Source organism: Callorhinus ursinus, unplaced genomic scaffold, assembly GCF_003265705.2.
Source record: "Callorhinus ursinus isolate GAN/ISIS: 27379988/994484 unplaced genomic scaffold, GSC_fseal_2.0 scaffold15, whole genome shotgun sequence".
NCBI lineage: Eukaryota > Metazoa > Chordata > Mammalia > Carnivora > Otariidae > Callorhinus > Callorhinus ursinus.
The window spans coordinates 25,036,738-25,057,371 of NW_027397077.1; the positions used below are offsets into that span (position 1 = coordinate 25,036,738).

Genomic DNA, 20,634 nt, shown 5'->3' on the forward strand with positions numbered 1-20,634 from the left:
AGAAAATGCATTCAGGAGCATGCACATTACACGGGTTATAAATAGTATCTGCCCTGACAATGCTGGAATTTTCTCAGCTTCTGGAGACATTGAAGTCTTTGTTTTGTGGGTCGCTGCCCTCTCCCCCACCCCGATGCTTGAGTCATAAAGCCTGAAAAACTAATGAGGCTGCTGAAACTTAAAATCTAATTGCTAAGATGTATGAGAAACAATGAGAGGTGGCACAGACCATACATAAGCTTGAATGCAAGGCAGCTTCTTTGCTGCTCTCGTCCTGCGACCTGCTCACTTTGCATTTTCCTGTTCCGGGACCTTGACTTTATTTTTTTTTCCATCAGTAGCATCCAATTAGATTTGGATTGAAAAAACTTAAAGCCTAAGTAGATAGTCATTGAGGCTAATTTTAGATCCTGAATTCCTCATTTAGAATGGAACAAAAAAATCTATCCATGAAAACAAAAGTACAAGCCAGCTTTTCTTGATATTGTGTGTGTGTGTATTTGAAAATGTTGGCCTTATATTGAGTTTATATGGGATAGTGTACAGTAGGGGTTAGTAAACTGTAATTGGCATCCAACTTGCCACCTGTTCCATGTATAGCCATAGAACTAAAAATGGTTTTACAATTAATAGTTGTTTTCAGGGTGCCTGGGTGGCTCAGTTGGTTAAGCGCCTGCCTTCGGCTCAGGTCATGATCCCAGGGTCCTGGGATTGAGTCCTGCATCCGGCTCTCTGCTCAGCGGGGAGTCTGCTTCTCCCTCTGCCTGCCACTGTGCCTACTTTTGCTCTCTCTTTATAAAATCTTTAGGAAAAAAAACATTGTTGTTTTCAACCATTTAAAGTTAAACAAGACAAAACACATGCAATAGACACCATATGTGGCCCACCAAGCCAAAGGCATTACCTGGCTCTTTACTTCAATAGTTTGCTGACCCTTGGTTTAGAATGTTTGCTGTGCGACACTTGATACTTGGTATGTGATCAAATAAAAAGTTCCTTTCTTGGATTTTTTTTTTTAATTCACCCAACAAATATTTCTTGAGTATTTGTTCTGTTCCTAGCATTGTCCTAGATATGGGGGGAAATAAAGTAAAAAAAAAAAAACAACAAAAAAAAACCTCCCATCAATACCTTCAAAGATTAAAAATTCCTGTGGAAAAAAAAAAAAAAAAAAAAAAAAGACAAACCCTGACCAAATCAAATGGAAAAATAAGAAACTGTAAAGTGAAGTGCGAGGAAGACAAAGCCGCCGAGCAGTGTGAGATAGGGAATAATGCCAGAGGCCGTTTTGTGCCTCTCAGCCTCCCTTAGGCTTCCCTTGGACTGTGCTGTGAAGTGGTGACCAAGTTATTTCCCAGATTTTGAATTCACCCCCCACATGCCCACACACAAACACAAGAAAACACTTGTTTGCTTTCCCCTCTGATTTCCTTATTTTCTCTGTTACTTTATTCCCAAAGTTGCTTTTTTGCCCCAACTGAAATTCCTCATGCAGCCGGGCTTACGGAAGCCTTTAGGTGAGTGCTCACCAGGTCTGTTTATTTCCATCCTCTTGTTTTTCAGTCAGCTTTTCCGTGTCCTTCTCCTTCAGGTTCACTGCTTGTATGTAGCATATAGTTTGGGTTTTGAACTTTAGTCTCTTAGGCTTTTTCCTCTCCCTCTCTTCTGGAGATAATGGATTATGATTATTTTATTTATTTTTTTTTAGCATCAGGGCCTTTCCCCACATCTGAGTTTGTCTGTAAAGCCTGCATTTTGTGGTCTTTACCTAAGTGAATTTTGGCAAACGTTTGTTCCCTTCATTTTGGATCTCTCCTGTTAATTGGAATCCTTTGTGACTCTACCTGATCATTAATCCTGGTCTCCTGAGCATATGAGTAGGTGAGTGTGATTTCTTCTCTGGTTTACAATATGCCCTCTAGCCTGCATTTTGGTTAGCAGAATGACCAGAGCTTGGACAAAAGGCCATGGCTGACACATATACAGGCCTGAAATTATCTCGTTACAAAACAGTTGCCACATTCATGTAAATGGCTAAGCAAAGGTCAAAATATGAGCAACATTATTTATGGCTCAGTGAGCGATTTGTTATTCAAAGCCTGTCATCTTTTGTCAGAAGACTGGTATTCTCAACGTCTGTGCCAGGCGAAGGACCATCTCTGAAGTGATTTAGTACAAACTCAGAACACAGCTAAGAAGGAGACAATTTAGATGTATTCCAGGAAACAAAAAGCCTGCACTTGACCCAGTAGTGCTGTTCTCTGTGCTGCTGTCAGACTTGTTTGCCTCTTCACCCGAGAGCTCCCCCCCCCAAATCAGGTTTGGCATCTGTAGCCAGGGTAGTACTCACAGGATCAGGTTAATATCAGTGGCATGCCTGCGGCGTGTTGGGTTATTAGAACTTAACTGCAATTGCTTGCTGTAGGGTCTGTGCTGGGTATCAATTTATTGCCTTTCAGGTCCAGATTCACACTCTCTTACCCGCTCTGTGAAAATGGATCAGGACTCTGAATGTTCTTCCTTTGCCAGTTGGCATGATGTAAAGCATTGTCCGGAGAGCAATCTGGAGAGACATTGGAGGAGGAAGGAGTTTTCCTTCCCGCTTCTCCAGCTCCTGACTACTGCAGCATGACAGACATTGCCAGGGCTTGTTGCCTATAGGGCCTGTGCCTTTTCCATCCCCCAGCTCCTACAGCATGGGTGCTTTTGCAGCACCAGGCTCCTGTAGTGCGTGCTGGCCGGAGCTGCATCTAGTAGCCAGCCGCTTTCTCTGGCATCCCTACTTAGGCGGTTTTGGAGCACTGTGCCTCTGTTGAACCACTTCTCTGTAAACAGCTTTCCCTGGCACCCTAGAGGATGGATTTCCAGTAAGTTCCACACATGCAATATCACAGTGAATTCCCTGCCATGCAGTGAGCACAGTGGCCCTTGATCTCAGCCCTGGGGAGATAAGGCTCTCCCTTGGGCACTGTGTCTCAGCCCTAGGGATATGGCTGCTCCATATATTATTGCCATTCTTACATTCTTTAGAGTTCTATTTACTTCTTTCTTTTTAAAGATTTTATTTATTTGAGAGAGAGTAAGCAAGCATGAGCGGGGGGCCGGGAGGAGCAGAGGGAAGGAGAGAAGCAGGCTCCCCACTGAGCAGGGACCCCAATGCAGGCCTGGATCCCAGGACCCTGGGATGGGGACCTGAGCCGAAGGCAGACACTAACTGACTGAGCCACCCAGGCGCCCCTTCTATTGACTTCTTACTAGCTAATTCCCTGTTATAGTTAAGAATTCCTTATATTAAACTTTCCCTGTTTAAATTACTGTGTAGTTTCTCTCTCCTGATTGGACCCTGACTAATACGGGGTACCATCAATAGATTTAGGTTCTTTGCTTGCGTTGCAAAAGCATATAGGTAAGAAGTGTCTAATGGATTTGTACAAAGGAGCACAAAATAAGAGTACATAGGCTATTATATATTTCTCTGCATTCTTCTGATCACATGAACAGATCTTATGAAATTCTGGAAATTTGCAATTATCTGTAGTAAGGGAGGAGGTTAGTGGTTCTCGTGGTCCTAGAATAAAATATCCACGAAAGATTTTGTGTGATAAATTGGCCATTCTGTTTTTCATGGGAGCTTTAGAATATGTGAGCAAGGCTGCTGATGGGACCCAGTTGGTGAGTGGTACTTCTGTTTTTGGGGATCTCCTGCAGAGCAGTGCAGATCTACATTGATAATCAAGTGTTGATTAGATAGATGTACATGTCAGGTTTGTTTCCTTCTACCCTAGAATCATGTGATAGGGTTGCAAGCGGTTGCTCTTTTGTTCCCCTTTTCTGTGTGAATGCTGCAGCAATGTGATAATGGCAAGTGTAGGACTCAAAAAAAAAAAAAAGAAAGAAAGAAAAGAAAAGAGGTGCCTTGACGATTATCTGGTCTGATCCCTTCAGTTTTCTAATGGGGAAACTGACTAAGGTGAGGTGAAATGGCTTGCTCTAGAGGATGCATGTAGTTAGAGAACAGAAGAATACACTAAAATTTTTTGATTCCTAGCCAGTTGTTTTCTCCTAACTCCCACCTATTAACTTTTAAATCTCTAATGTTTTATTTTTTGCCTTTGTTCTTAAAATTTATAAAGCTTGAGAAAATATAGTGTGTGCTTTATTAAAGAATGTTTGAGTCTAAATACATTAAAAGGACAAACCAGAAAATGCCTCAAGTAGGTGCTCATTTTTTAAATTTGAACAATACTTTATTGAAGTGTAACATATGTAGAGGAAAGGGCATTTATTGTAAGTGTATCGCATTGATGAATTTTTTATAAGTTGGCCTCCTGTTTACCAGCACTCAGACCAATTAACAGAATGTAACCTGCACTCCATATACTCCCTTCTTGTGCCCTTTGGTTGCTGTCTCCCAAGGGTAGCCACCATCCTGGCTCCTAACAGCTTTGGTTAATTCTGCCTGCTTTGTACCCTTTAGAAATGTAATATCATATAGTCATATAATAGGTACTCATCTGTGCCTGGCCTCCATTAATCATGATTATATTTTTGAAATTCATCCATGTTACTGTGGTTGTAGTTGTAGTTCATTCATTTTCATTGCTATAAAGTATTTAATTATATGAACCTGTTGGGATTTATTTATCCATTCTGTTGATGGGCATTTTCTAGTTTGGGGTGTTTACAAATAGTGCACCTATGAACATTTGTCATTATTGTTGTTATTTTTTAGATGTTTGGACATTGGAAGACTGCCAACTGTGAGGTTAAGGGCACAAGCTTGGTATTGGACAAACCATTAATTGTGTGTGATCTTGGTCAAGTTTTTTTTTACCTCCTTGAGCCTGTCTCCACGTTTATAATGGACATAAGAATTCCAGTCTTGCAGGGCTTTGGAAAGAAAGGAATGAAATAATGGATGGTTTTCATAGTGCTTCACATATAATAAGTACTGAAAGAATGGAGGTTGCTATTGTTTTTTAAATTAAACTTTTGTAAATTATAACAAAGCATCCACATAACTTACTCTTTGCATTCTGTTGCTAGTAGGCAGGGTTTTTTTCTTCCCCCCAGAGGTTGCACAGGCTTTGCTCACATTTTTCTCTTCCCTCTCCCTCCCTCCATGCTACACTTGTTACCTGCCTGTTATAATCCAGGTATAGGGGCAGAGATTGGAGAACAGAGTTTTTATAAGACTTTAATTCATTACCGAGCTATCTTCTCAGTTTTTGCCATAGAGGTTCACCATTATAATGCTATTCAGTTATGTTTTCTCCTATTTTGCTTTTAATCAGCTCACTTTCTTTTACTCTACTTTGTCCAAAGATGCAAAATCCTTGGAGTAAGGGGTTTGTAGCAATATTTTAAGAGTTTGTCATTTACCTCAAACACATTTCACATGCCATCACTGCATATTACACTTTTGGAAATATTCCGCTAAGCATGGGCCGTGCTTGTTGGAATTCCTGGTCTTTGGATAGAGGAGGACAACTGAGCAAATAGGCCCATGTCTTAAATTTTGCTGGTGTCCTTACTTATTACCACTGTCTTGGCTCACCTCCTCCTTACCTCACACCAGCCTCTGAATGCACATACCGCTCTTCTTCAGCTTTTCAATTAGCAATAATTGCGCCTCAGATAAACCTTATTGGCTATGATACTGCCACTGCGCAAAGCTTCTTCTTCAGCTTTTCACTAGTATAATCTATGCTACCTGTAGTTGATGGGATTGTCCTTCTCCAGACCTGCGACTGTCGGCTATTCCCATAGTAAGAGCTTAAGAAAACTCCGCTTTACCATTAAGTCTTCAATACACACCACGTACGGGCTTTTCTCCTAAAGACATGTCATTGTATCCATCAGCAGCGGCCAAGTTTTGCTGCGTTAACAAAGCCCTGCAAAATTTTAGGGACTTAAAAAAATCTGTTGGCAGTGGCTATGGTCTAGGTCATTAGTTTCCTTCTGAAACTAATGCGTAAAGAGCAGCACCTATTTGGGACATATTTGTCTTGAACAGAAGGAAAAGGGAAATAGTGGAATCACACACTGGCTCTTGGAACTTCCCCGGGGAAGTGGCGCATGTCATGTCACTTGTATGCATGTTTCATTGGCCATAAGACGTCAGTGGCAAAGTCTGGTACCAGTGGGAGGGAAATAGAATCTTCCTGGAAGGAGCAGTCAGTGGGAAGGGACTTGGCAAGAAGGGGCAGCAGAGTCATTGTTTTGGTAGATAGGGTCTCTGGCATATAATTCCCAATTTGTTGGTAGCCTGAAAGAAATGGGGAATCACAGTTTCATTCTCTCATTCAGTAAATATTGACTCCTTCTGCCAAATGATGTGATAGAAGCTCTGTGAAGCTTGAAGGCTGTGGTCTTGAGTCCTGCTTCTAGAAAATTCGTGCTATAAATATAATCAAGAATATCCTCACTTTTTTTTTTTTTTACAATTGGCCTAAAACCAAAATTACTTGCATGAGTACTAGGTAATAAGTCAGTCAGTCCATATTGACTCCTTGCATGGCCTCAAGCATGTTTTTCTCTGGAATGCATGTTTAACTTGGACTTTGAGGAAAATCATGAACTCATCCCGACTTAAGAAAGCTTTGTGAATGACTAGAGCTTTCAGGATTATGTTTATGTAGTTTCAAAGGTTGTATTATTATTATTTTTTTTTAGATGAAGGATGATTTAAAAAGATTAGGTAGCATCCCTCATTAATCTGGAGCTATTTTAATGAAAACAAAAAGGGCAACCTGCTTCCTTCTTAGAATGTCATATGTTAGGTTTATTTATAAATTATTTTTAATCAAATTTTATTTAGATTGGGTAGGGTAATTTTCTAGAATAAGGAAAGGAAAACACTGTTGTCCAAGTGAACATAATTTTAATAGCATTTTAAAAACCTCATCATACTAGTTTACATAATCAATATGTTTCTATAAAGCTGCAGGTACATAAATATAGAAGATAAATATATGAACATTATTTTGCAAATGGATTAAAATCACCGTGGTATTTAGGTATATAAAGTCAATCTTACGATAATTATCTTACCAAATGTGGGATCTGTTATAAAATGAACAATCTGATCCTAATTTCTCTTATTTAAATCTTGGGATGATTTGAAGTAGGGCATAATCAATATATTAACATATTCTTGGAGTCTGATATTATGAGCATCGTGAACTTGATAGTTGAAATAAATATTTGACAGAAATTTAATAGGTAGAAGAATTTTTTTATTATCAGCTGGAGAGCAAACATATTTGCATCTGCATCGAATACTGGACTTCCTAATGTGCGTGCAAACACATGTGTGTGTATAGATGTGTGTATGATCTAAGACTCATGTTCTTCTCAGTGTGACCCATGAGCTGGAGTAGTTCATGAGCTGTGTGTTGCTGGTTTGCAGTAAGTTAAGAACAGAAATTGAGAGTGTTTAGAAATGTCTATAGCAATTGAGCAGAGTAATTTAGGTCTGTTGAATCTGATACAAACTTGGATTTGCATATTTGTGTGTGTGTTTTGTTTCTCTTCTCGTTTGTCTAAGAATTCATTTTTATTTTGCTTTTTACAAAAGTATTGGTCTGTGATGTATTTGGGAAAACAGACAAACTGGTGACACGATTGGTTTGAGAACCATTGGTGAAAAGCCTGTATCACTGTGGCAGAAAGGTGGTATAATTTCTAATATTCCATAGACATGCTTTATGACGTGGAAAACTGTGGCTCTTATGGCATGGGCTTTTCCAATCCCTAATTTAGCCATATTCCCTACCCTTTCCAGCATAACTATTCTGTCCATCTCATGGTGACATTTTGATCCGCTTATTTCCTGGAATGATTTGCAAAGAAGCAGTTCTTTGGGTTTATGCATTCATTCAGCCATCATTTACTGAGCATCTCTTGTGTGCCAGGTACTTTTCTAAGCATTGGGAGTTCAGAGGTAACAAAACAGATGTATAATCATGCTCTTAGCTTATATGAAAATAATTAAAATATATAAATATGTTTATAATCACACACGCATGTATGTATACACGCACATGGACTGTGTGGTGGTTGATTGGTTCCAAGTGTCATCCAGTTGCACTTGGGCTCCTGATGCATACTTTCCTCTACTTGGATATTAAGATCATCCTTGATGTAGCTTTGTGTCTGAATGCTATGGCTTGCAAGGTAAGAGTCCCCAGGTGACAGATGTGGATGGCTTCCCTTAGGGCCATTGAGGCTTTTGAGTGTGGCCTCCCCAGATTGATGAGGACAGTGGAGCAAATAAAACCTCAGAGACTCGAGGAGATTGTTCACTGTCTTGAATCGCTGTCCCCTTTTGGGGTACCATTAAATGGGGTTCATATTGAGTGCATTTCTTTGGTCTAGCAGGAGAAACTATGATCTTCTGCAGGACCGTGTTCCAATCCTGGGAGTCTAGGATGAAGCACCGGGGAGGTGTTAACACTCTGAAATTAGAGCAGCATTTTGTATATGTGCACTTTTCTGGGGTAAGTGCCCCAACTTCCATCAGCTTCTGCAAGTGATTTGTGACCCCTAAGGCTGAAGAATCATTGGTGGACGGGGGCCTACAGCACCATTTGTAGTTTGGCCTCTATTATTTAATCTGATTTTATCTCCTCTTATTTTGCCCCTTGGGCTTTTCTGCAGTGACTAGACTGGCCTCCTCATGGCTGCTCCAGCGGGCCTGGCACAGTCCCATCTGGAATGCTTGGTCTCCAACCATCCCCAGAATTCATCTCCTCGCCTCCTTGAAGCCTTTGTTCAGATGTCACCCTCTGGGCTTACCCTGACTACCATATTTAAAATTGCATCCGTTTCCTGCCCATATCTTGGTCCTTGTGATGCTCCTTGATCTGCTTTACTTGTACTCCTTTAACGTCTTTTGTGGCTTAGTTATTTATGGAGTTTATTGTCCATGGACGCTCTACAGGGACTTTTGCCTCTTGGTCACTGCTATATCTTGGGCAACTTGAACAATGTCCAGCACACAGTAGGTGTTCATTAAATATTTGATGAATAAATGAATGAATTTGGGATCTGACTCTCCCTTTCAGAGTGTACAACATGGAGCTTAAATTTGGCCAGTTCAGGTGAGGTTCCTCATGTTGCCCTGTGTGTACTCCATCCCATAGGTTATGGTTTCATGAATCTTAGTTCTTGTGTTGCCATAAATTGGCTTTTAGTGCATCTCTTTATTTTTCTTTCCAAATTTTGAATATTCCCATGAGATACTTTCATCTTTTTCTTGCTGATTCTTTGTTGTTTGTTTAATCTTACTTGACCCTAGACTCTTGAAGCATTCACAGACAGGATCTTAGGCAAGTTAGCATCCCCTGGCTTCCTCATCTGTAAAATGGGAATGATCATTTATATAACCTTGCAAGGTTGCTGTGAGGGTGAAATGAGATGAGACTTGTTAAGTGGATTAGACAGGGCCTGGCCTAAATATCGGTTGCAATAACGCTGATGAAGATGTGTCTTACAGCTCAGCGTAATGTCTAGCATGTGGCAGACACAGAGCAAATGGGGGTTGTTACGGTTATTATGCTTTTTCCCCACCCATGATTACCACCGCCCGTGATACAGTTCCAGATGATCATCGGAGAGTGGGGCATTAGCAGGAAACTGTAGAGGAGATTAAGGGTTGTCTTCCTTTCCCTTCCCATCCCTTCCTCGACCTCCACCCCCACCTCTTCCTCTTCCATGCTGGGAAGCAACTGTTTTTCTCCTTTGCTGTGCACTGAAAGACCTTTCAGGTTTGAAACTCATTCTTTGCTGTGCAGTGTGGTGGTGGCTGTCACCATCATGTTGCGCTCAGCCTTTTGTGCAACATTCTGTTTGAACAGATAGCAATAGTTAACTAGCGTGGTTCCTTGAGACATATTTCCACACATGTATTTCACAACGATCACGATTTGTGGCCAGGGTTTAATTTTTTTGGAGGGCATTTCAAGGAGCTGCCTTCTAAATCTCTGAATGACTGGGTTATTTGTTTTTTGTCTTTTTTCCCTCAGTGACAGGTTAGTAAAACTCCCCAGGTTTGAATCTTACAATCAATCAGCAAAGGTTTATTAAGTATCTATATATGGAGGACTTTTTGAGCATCAGAATGGCATGGTGAAATTTGAGTTTTAGGAAGATTAACCTGGGGACTGTGCATAATTGGTGGAGGGGGTGTTGCAAATCGAGCAGAGACGGGAGGGAGGGGGTATCATGTGGGAATTAGTTAAAATCAGAATTGCAACAGTGCCATTGGCTGTGGAAGCCAGGGCGGGACATGGGGTATATGTATGTTCTGCTTTCTTAAGCACTGCCAAACAGTCTCCCAAAGCAGTCGTCCCAGTTTACACTTCCGCCAGCAGTGTCTGAGCGTTCTGGAAGCTCCCCATTCTTGCCAACGCTTGGTCACTATTGCTGCATAACAAATCCTGTTAAAATATAGTGATTGAAAAAAAATAACTTTCATGTTATTATCTGTTGTGGTCTCTGTGGGTCAGGCATTCAGGAGGACTGGGCTGGGAAGTTCGGGCTTGGGGTCTTTCATGACGTTTTATTTATTTATTTATTTTTAAAGATTTTATTTATTTATTTGACAGAGAGAGACAAAGCGAGAGAGGGAACACAAGCAGGGGGAGTGGGAGAGGGAGAAGCAGGCTTCCTGAGGAGCAGGGAGCCTGACGCGGGGCTCGATCCCAGGACCCTGGGATCATGACCTGAGCTGAAGGCAGACGCTTAACGACTGAGCCACCCAGGCGCCCCTTTCATGACGTTTTAGACTGAGGGTGGCTGCTATGCCTTCGGAAGCAGGAAGACTTTGGTGGTCCATTTATATCCCTTCTTAGCATCTTTCTGCACCCCACAGGGTCAAGGTTGATGTAAGGTGAGCAAGAGAGATAGAAGTCCTAGTTCTGCTAAAGATTGAAGTGAACATCTACTGTGTGCTAGGCCTTGTGCAGGATCTCCTACTATTCTGCGAAGTTTTTTTACTTCCTTCAGCATGATCTTCCTTTCAGATTCAACTTCCTAGACAAGCCTTTCCTTAATAATCCTGTTAATTAAATATACTTTCCTCTTTATTTCCATCTTATTGCTCAGTTTATCACCTTTGTAGCTCTTTGCTCTATTTACATTGTGTAGTTGTGCCTATTTGTAACTTGTCTACCTGCCTTCTCTCAACCCCCAGTACTGGACTGAGGGTCCGTGGCAACAAGGACTCTGCCTCTTTTGTGCACTGTTCTTTACTGAGATGAAATATAGGACAGTTGAAATATAGGGCATCAGAGAAATTAGAATTTTAGAGCAAAACAAATAGTATTTTCATATATGTAAGTTCCCAATATAGGCCATTTTAAAGTAGAAGTATATCCCAAATGTGGGACTTGTTTATACTAGATATTATTTGTGGTTTATTTGAAACTCAAATTCAGTTTGGTGGCTGATAGTTTTATTTGCTACATCTGGCCACCCTAGTACCTGATATTTAGCACAGTGTGTCTCACATAATAGAAGCTCAACAAAGTGTTTGGCTGAATGAATGATTGAATAAATGAAAGAGCTCATTTCTTTTTCGGGACCAGTTTTGCAAGGATAGGGAAATTGCTGTTGGACTAAACTAATCAGCTTGCCCATGCTCTGAGACAGTTGGCATAGGGTGGGAATAGGAGTCAAATTTTGAAAGCTGCTCTGTTTGGCTTTCAGTTATCTTTCTTTTCTTTTCACTACATCATGCTGCCTTGCCTTGTTAAAAGAGATTTCCTCCTTGTAGCAGTCACATTTCTTCACTGTATCAACAAACTAAACTCTGTTTAGTTGAAGTAGAAAGAGAGTTTATTATAGAATATTCAGGAGCCTGTGACCCCTGGGAGGCCAGCGAAGCAGCCTGGGGCTGAATAGTGAGGAGCCATACCCCAGCACACCATAGAACCGATCCAGTGATGACACTGATGTAGCTGCTTCTGGGTGTAGACACTGTAGCTTGCACCATTGACCCAACTAGCACAGACCATTAAACCACACAGCCAAACTCCACACTCCTACATCTTCCAGATGTAGCTGCTTCTTTCCCTCACTGGAGTACAGTTCTACACATTCTGACCCAGGTACATCTGATCGCTGGAACAGAAGGCCCATGTCTCATCCTAGCTGCAAGGGAGTCTGGGAAAGTGAGTACTTGGCTTCCACTGTGGAAGCTATCTCTGTCTCCCTCTGAACTAATAGGAAGGGGAATTCTCCAAGGGCACCTGGGTGGCTCAGTTGGTTAAGCATCCGACTCTTGATTTTGGTTCAGGTCATGATCTCAGGGTTCTGAGACTGAGCCCATGTCAGGCTCCATGCTCAGCTGCGAGTCTGCTTGAGATTCCCTCCCTCTGCCCCTCCCCCCACTTGCTCACGCTCTCTCTTTATCTCTCTCTAAAAAAAAAAACTGGGACGCCTGGGTGGCTCATTTGGTTAAGCACCTGCCTTCAGCTCAGGTCGTGATCCCCGGGTCCTGGGATTGAGCCCCACATCGGGCTCCCTGCTTGGCCGGGAGCCTGCTTCTTCCTCTGCCTGCAGCTCTCCCTGCTTGTGCTTGATCTCTTTCTCTCTCTCTCCCTCTCTGACAAATAAGTAAATAAAACGTTTAAAAAATATAAAAATAAAAATAAAATAAGTCTTTAAAAAAAAAAAAAAGAGGGGAATTCTCCGAAACACAGAGAGTATCTTAAAAGGTGCTGGGTAGCCTGAAAGATAATACATGTCCACCTAACACTTCCTTTGAACTTTGGTAGCACAGTGCCTTCTAATTTTTTAAAACAGGTATTACTTTTGACCTGGTATGAAAACAGGAATTACCTTTGTTTTGATTTTTTTAATCTGCCCATAGGGTTCTGAGTCTGTACTCCCGGGAGGCACTTGATACATTAGTGAATAAAAACTCAGTTCTCTGTGTGGTGGGATTTTACAGGTGACTTTAACTTTATTTATGTATATTTTTCTAAGTTTCCTGTTATGAACATTTGGAATAAAAAGAAGGTCTTGAAAATTTGGTAAGTAGCTGGGAGAAAAGCTATGGGTTTGAAGTCCCTTATCCTCAATTCTGAAATCTAAAAGTCTCTGAATATTGAAGATTTTTTTTTTTTTACTTCATTTGGCAGAATTACCTGACCTGAAATGACATGAGGCTATTTAAAGTCTTTATTATCTCACTTAGTTGAATATTCATATGTTTCCTGGCAGAAATATTAAAGCACTTGATTATGAGCTGTTGCCCCATCTCACTGGGGATATTATACTGTGTATGTACTGTTACCTTTATAAAATCTGGAAAATTCTGATGTCCAAGAGCTATCAGTCCCCAAGAGTCTGTGTGAATACACATGTATAATATCTAAGTAGAAATTTGTGGAATGATTTATTAAAAGCTTTTGACAGTGACTACCTCTAAGAGCAGGGATTGGATGGGGAATCAGTGGGGGATGAATTTATGCTTCCTATTGTTCGGGATTTCTAATAATTATTATGATAAATAATTGCCTTAATGAAAAAAAGCAAGTAGAATTGGCTGGAGGTTTTATTTATTTGGGGAAATAGTGGTAATATTAATTTTAAAAGATAGTTTGTCGAGCAGGCTGTGCCTTTACATATGAGTTCAACACTATCCACTGCTGACAAGGACCAAGAGAAAGTTAGGAACACACCGAGACACCTACTGCCTTTTGGGCAATGTGTGCATGCTTTAGTGGCAAGGAATTTGCATCAGCAAAAAGCACTAATTTCACTTAGAAAAATCAAATAAAGGCACTCAAAAATGTGATGAGTAAATGAAACTACTGTTATTAGTGATGGGTTTGGCATGTTTTACGAAGTCTGAACGATTACTCATCCACTGTACGTTTGCAGAAGTTCTTTAACAAAAGCCAGATGCATACGTAGTAGCAGGGGTTAGTAGGTGGATGAGAGGATTAAACCCAGCGAGTTTTTGGAGCATTGGTTTGTAGCTGTTTTTGGCTTGTCAACAGGCTCCTTTTCTGAGTCAGCCTATAGGATGGCTTCCCAGGGTAAGTCTGATTTTGCTTTTCTGGGTTTAAAATATAAGTGGTGAAGGAGGTCTGACGAGTTGCCTTTTTTTTTTTTTTTTGCACTGGATTCTGTAAATTAACAGTGCCTGTATTTCTTCTGCGAGAAAGACATTTATCCCATTCCAGCATATTCTAGTGTTCCTGCTGCTGATTTTTATAGCTTTGCCTAACCTCCCCCTAAGTTTGAAAGTGGAATGCCCAAGTGCTGAAAGAATTTGCAAGGGGAATTGCAAAGGTCATATGTAAGTTCTGCGGCTGGCGGATGGCTTGAGGAGAGCAATGTGATTGAGCCGGAGCCCTTTGTGACCCTTTCTCTTAAAGAGGATGTTTCCAATAAATTAGTGTAGCGCACTTTATGTGCTTGTTTATGACCTTAAAAATGGTTTAGCTATTGCTGAGTGGCCATTACTGATGCTTTATGACATGTTATAATGGTTTCAACCTGCACTTTTTTTTCGATTAAAACAATGTCATGCATCAGTCGATGTGAAGTTCATTTTTTTTTTTTTTCTCTTAAAAGGACTGGGGAGAACATTCAACATTAGAATAAGTCCCTGGATTCTAACCCCAGAGAATGTTGGTTCTTGAGGTCAGAATAAGTGAGGATTCGCCAAGCTCTTACAAATGAGCTTTGTAGTAATTGCTGTTGAAATTATAAAAACAGTGCTTTTCCCACTGGATGTTAAATGCCCCTTTTCATTAGCTATAGTATGGGGAGCAAAACCATGTGATTTTTTTTTTTTTTAATGTTTAACCATAGCTACTTTTAAAAGGCAGTTTTCATTTTGTGGCTGCTTTTTTCCTTCCGGTGCCTAGCCCAGTCAAGGACTTTATCTTCTTATATCTTTTTAGGACACTCTGATGAATAATAGCTGTCTGACTAGCTCTCTAAAGGGAAGAGCATGCAGAGGAGCCTGGGCTGGAGGGTGTGGAAGAGCCCAGTTGCATCCTTGGCCAGCCAGGGGTGGGAGGTACTGCCCTTCTCCTCATCCCCTTCAGCTTTCAGGCTGCCGGAGGTCACTGTGATGTGAGGGCTGGGGCATGCTGGTGGTGGCCGATAGCTTTTCTGAGTGGCAGTGACATCTCTGCAGGCTCAGAAGGGCCTTTGCCTCAAGATTTCTGTTCATTAATGTTCAGTACTCACGAAAGAGAAAATGGACCTTGCTCTAAATGTAGTCCCTACCTCAGCAAAGACTGATACATAAAAATGAGTGTATCAATTGATTTTTTTTTAAAAAAGGAAAACACTCAGGAGACTGTAAAATAGACTTTAAAAATTAAAGCACCCATGTCCTTAGTGCTGTATGTGTCACCTAGAAATATCTTTAGCCCACAGATCTCTGCTAAGGGCTCCATGAAGTTGGAGGAGGTTAATGGGGCTCATCTCTCTAGACCATCAGTAGTTCTTGAATATTTGGAGAAGGGGAGCAAAAGTTGCAGTAATCCAACTGGTCAGTTATTTAGGAATTTTTTCCTGCTGGTAAAAGCAAGAATATATCACGGAATAGAATGTGAAATAAAGTCTGAGGCTGCAAAGAGACATCTCCTTTATTGATGGTGAATTCAGATCCTACTCCCAGGCCTTGCTTTCAGTCCTCTGGGGAAGGATGTGTCTCCTGTGCCGTGAGGTGTGCTTTGGTGGAAAAGTTACAGGGTTCACTTTCAACCCTTCTCAAACACAGCCCTCCCAGGAATATATAAAACAAGGTGAATCGTGGTGAGGTTTTAGAAAAGTTACAGCCCAGGGTGAGCTGGAACACTTAATCCATCATGTCACACACACAGGGAGGAATCGGGACTGAAGGGTTAACTACCTCTCCCCAAAACTGTTATAATAATAAGACAATTGTCTTTTTTATTTCACCAGTAAAATGTGGTGGAGATTGGCACCTGAGGATGTAACCTTGTGACTTTTTCCAATGTTCCCTCCTATACCTGGATTGCAACTTGAACAGTGACTTAGCCAAGTGCCCCTCCCCCCCTTTTTAAGTGAAGAGTGAAATCATTTATTGATGATTTCTAAGAAAATTACTGTGTGTGTTATGGATTATCTAGCCTCTTTTGATTTTGTCCTATTAGCCTCATTTCTTGGTGTTTATGAGCATTTTATCACAGGGCAAGAGGGGATGAAATCCCAAACAGCTTTTTACTCCTAGTTGCTTGTTGCTAGTTAGGGAATTTAGCTTAAACAGATACAATGGCAAACATATTTCACATTTTGTAGGAGAGAAAATTCAAGAATATATATATTTGAGCCTGATCTTTGATTGATACATACATACATATATTTACATATGCATGTATGTATACATCTGTATCTGTCACTTATATATCTATATCTTCCATGTAATACATGCATATATTTATATGTATCTGAATCTTCCATGTAAAAAATATATATATTTAGCCCAGTCTTTGATACATACACATATATACATATGTGTGTGTATCTATATCTTACACACAATTTACTAAACTCTTAAATCTATATTCACAAAAAAATCAAATCTTAAAATAATTCTGCTGGAAAAAATAAAGAGGGAAAATTAGTAGGCAGTCTTCATGAGACTTTAATATGTGTATTTACTACTTAGAAATATTCAAATGCAGCTTTGTTTTGTGTAGGTAATTTTGGTGGTACAGTATTCAAAAAGGTGACAGAGAAAAGGGCAGAATATAATTCTTGAAGCTATAATTTGCAGGAAACTAATAATACAAATCCATTTTCTTTTCTAAATGTGCTATTTATATAATTTATATTTTTAACAAATCTTAGAACTCAAATGAAAATAGTGATTAATCTTAAGGGCAAGAAATGTTGTAAATGTGCCAAATTTAGAAAGTTAAAGAAATTCTTTTGGTTATTAAGCACAATCTGTTGAGTATTCTAATTTGTGTGTCACAGAGCATAGTGCTAAGCAGATAGTGTGTGCTCATTTAATGTTAAGTGATTGACTCAGTTTGGCAACGCTTTTTTTTCACCCAGAAAAATAAGCATATTTGATTTAGAAGTGGCAAGTCAATTTTTAAGCCAAAGTAAGATAAATAGGTCAGATGAAGTAGCACATATAGTAGGAATGGTAGTAGTACATATATAAAGAAAAAAGACTGAAAAGAAAAACATCAAAATATTTGCATTTTAAGATAGTGAATGATTTTAATTTTTATGCATTTTCTGGTTTTCTTTTAATTTTCCAAAGTGAGCAAGTACATTCTTTGGAACGTAGTACTTTCATGACACATATGAGGCTTCACATAATTATTTGTTGAATGCCAGGTTAATTAATCGATCATAGAAAGGATCCACATAAAATATGATTAAATGGTGTCCCCTGGAGTTCAGAGCATGTTAGCTTTGCGTAGAACTTACATTCTAGGAAAACTCCTTTTTTCAAATATTTTATGTAGAGTCTAGGATGGTTGTTTCTGCTGTAACACAACATACGCATTTCTAAAATCACCAGGCTCAGCAAAATCATGGAGTCTGTAGGAAAAAGAGCGTTAGGGGTATCACACTCACAAACTTTGTCAGTGACATAGTAAAAGAAGAAAAGATAGGAACCTAATAAAAACAGTAGACAGTTGTACATTTGTTAAATGGTTAATAATATATATAAATACAGCAATAAACTTGGTAGTTTGCCTTGAAAAGACCTGGTGTTTGCTTGTGGAAGTGGGTGTTAGAAGGATTGCAGCTTGTACATTACAGAGAAGAGGTGGAAGGAAGCTTATCTGAAATCGATGGAAAATTGTGCCTCTAGAAGTGGATGGGTGTGGTGCATCATGTGCATGGTAAACTATGGTAGCTGGTAGGTGTTTGAAGTGTGTGGATTTGTGTATTCCTACATGGCTCGATTCAGCTGGGTGCATTTTTTGTGTTCACCTAGTGTTTCTTGCAAACAAAACAATGCACAGCAAACCAAAATTCATTTGAGTTGTGGGCAAATTGTTCTCTAATGTAACAGTTGCAACTGAACAAATTTGCATTTTAGAAAGAAGCGTTCTAGCAGAACTGAATGTACCTGAGAGAGATGAAATAAAGCTGCACTAGTTCTAGGTACGTCAGGGGCCCAGGCTGGAATCCAGCCTCTCTATCCACACCACCCCGGGGATTCCATGGAGCATCGCTGTGTGGCATAGAACTTGATTGTCCTTTTGTTCGTGACCTGGGACAGATATAGAACAATGCTCTTTTTGTGGAGACATTTGGTCCTACGTGTGTATCCTTTCTTGGCCAGTGACTGGAGGTGTGCCAGCTTCTGCAGCATTCACAAACTTCAGTCCCACTGCCAGATGGACTGTCCATTAAAGTGAATTACCTTGTCAAATGTTGCTGTGAAAAAAAATATTTATGGGGGTTACAGTTTGAAGGATAGAGGTTTCATCCCTTTCTTTGGATACTCTAAAACACTGAGGGAAGAAGAGAATGCCGTTTGAAAAATTGTTTTCCAAGGTGGTTTTTGCTTTCCAGGGTGGTTTTTGCTTTGATTTGTGAAGTAACAGTAAAGAAAGGTGTGAGAATTTTACATTTGTCAACAAGGGTAATTGGTTAAAAATTAAGGGAAATCTGTAAAATCTATACTTGAAATAAATGAGACCAGCAGAAATCTCTATCCCTGAGAATTTGCCACCTGTCCACCCTGGCAGTTAGTTCTACTAAATTATACTTAGTATTATGCCCTTAGCTTCTGTTGAAGGTCGTTATAAGATAGAGCCCCATAAATCTTGATTGTATGGGGTGCTTATCTTTTGAATGTTACAGGGTGCTCTTTAGACTCTTGGGAGAAGTGTCTCTCTGGTTTTGATACCACAAATGACTGTACTTCTTTGCAGCTTTGGGTTAGTTTATGGATATAGTTAGTCATGTAACTGATCATGTCTTCTTCCTCTTTATGGTCACAGGCATGTTTTCTTTAACTCACACGTATTTTTTTTAGCCAAAAGAAAAACTCGTTTGCCAACATTGGAAAATGGGAAGATTTCACACAAGTATGTTTGAATTTCCAGCATCTATTGAAAAATCAGATCTGGTAACACTGGGCTCACATGTCTCCATGGAAACCTTGGGAGCTAGTAATATAATGTCATTTTCCTTAAAATAAAACAGGCACTCTTCAGTTTGTTTTATTCCTTTACTCTAACTGCTTGGCCCCTGTAGACATTAGATTTTCTGTCCCCAGCTTAGAAAGCGATTTGTGACCCACCTCTAGCAAACATGCCGACCCTTACTTGCATTTTATATACTAATCTTATTAAATTCATTATATTTTTCTCTTGAATTATCCTTCCTTCATCTTATTTGCTTTATCCACACACATTAATTTTCTGTTGTTGTTTCGTCTTCATGCTGTGTGCTTTTACATAAGTGGCTCTAAGTCCTTTTGGGAAGAAACAGATAAAAAAAATAAAATAATTGGAAGAGAGAAAAGCCACTCCTATTTTTAACTTTTTGTCTGACAGGAGTTTAAAATGATTTAAGTTCTTTCTCTGACTTATTTTAGTGTCTACCTGATTCTAGTACCCGTCAAAGCTCTGTAATTATTTGGTGTTTGTAATTCTTCAGAGAGACTCCGAGACACATCATTTTGTAGCAAAGATTGGTTGACTTTCCATGATCTTGCATTAAGAACTGAAAAGCTAAGTATGTGAGAATAGTTGTTCATTCAGTTCTAAGTGGGAGGATTAGGACACCCGAACCTGCTTGGAGGTTCCTGGCCAACTGCAAAGACCATGAGAAGGCATCATTCCGTGTCCCACACGTGGCACTGCTGTGGCTCCTGGGGAAGTGGCCAGAGTAGACAGTAGGTGCCACTGGTCTGAATCTTGATGTTAGATGTTATGCTGTGGCCCAAGTAGTGTTGAACACAACTCCAAATTAATGTGGAAAGGTTCATCTTCACATACGATTCATGATTTCCCTATTCCTTTGAGAAATCTGAAGACCCGATAGGAATGAGCCAACATTTGCCTTTGGTTGGGTTTGTGTCTTGTTCACCACATCCTCCCACCTCCGTTGCTCCATGACACGAAGGCAGAACGCCATCACCCTGAATTTCTGATTCTCCATCTGGAATCCGTTGTTATTTAATCCCATGTTGAGGCACCCATCCCAACTCATTTTGCTGCTTAAGTATAACTCGTATTTAGGCATATTTTCTACCTGCCATAGTCACATGCCATGTGCTTCACAACCATCAGCTGTTTTCATAACACTCACATTTCATGAGTTCGATTCTTACTGCCCCTCTCCCCCTCAGTCTCAGGGTTGTGAGCTTCCTCAGCAGGAGTATCATTAAGATAGAGATGGAGATAAAAGGAACACTGGGCTCATTCTTACGACAATATTTATGGAGCACTGACTCTGTGCCAGGTGGTGTTCCTGTGCTACGAGTAGAGCAGTGAATAAAACAGGCAAAAATACATGCCCAACTGGAGTTTACTTTCTGGTAAGCCGTGGTAAGGGCTGTGAAGAAGAATAAAGGTGGGAGGGGTCCCTATTTAATTTGAGCCTGATAGCTTGGACCTCGCCTTGTAGGTTCCTTCTGAGTCGAAGGTGAATTAA

General features: G+C 40.2%; 1 protein-coding gene and 1 pseudogene across 8 annotated transcripts in view; one reads left to right on the forward strand and one right to left on the reverse strand.

Moving 5' to 3' along the window:
• Positions 1-20,634, forward strand: part of MITF (melanocyte inducing transcription factor) — a 214,133-nt gene that overhangs the window by 74,873 nt on the left and 118,626 nt on the right. The gene's annotated exons all lie outside the window — the stretch shown is intronic.
• Positions 5,609-5,677, reverse strand: LOC141374262 (U4 spliceosomal RNA; annotated as a pseudogene).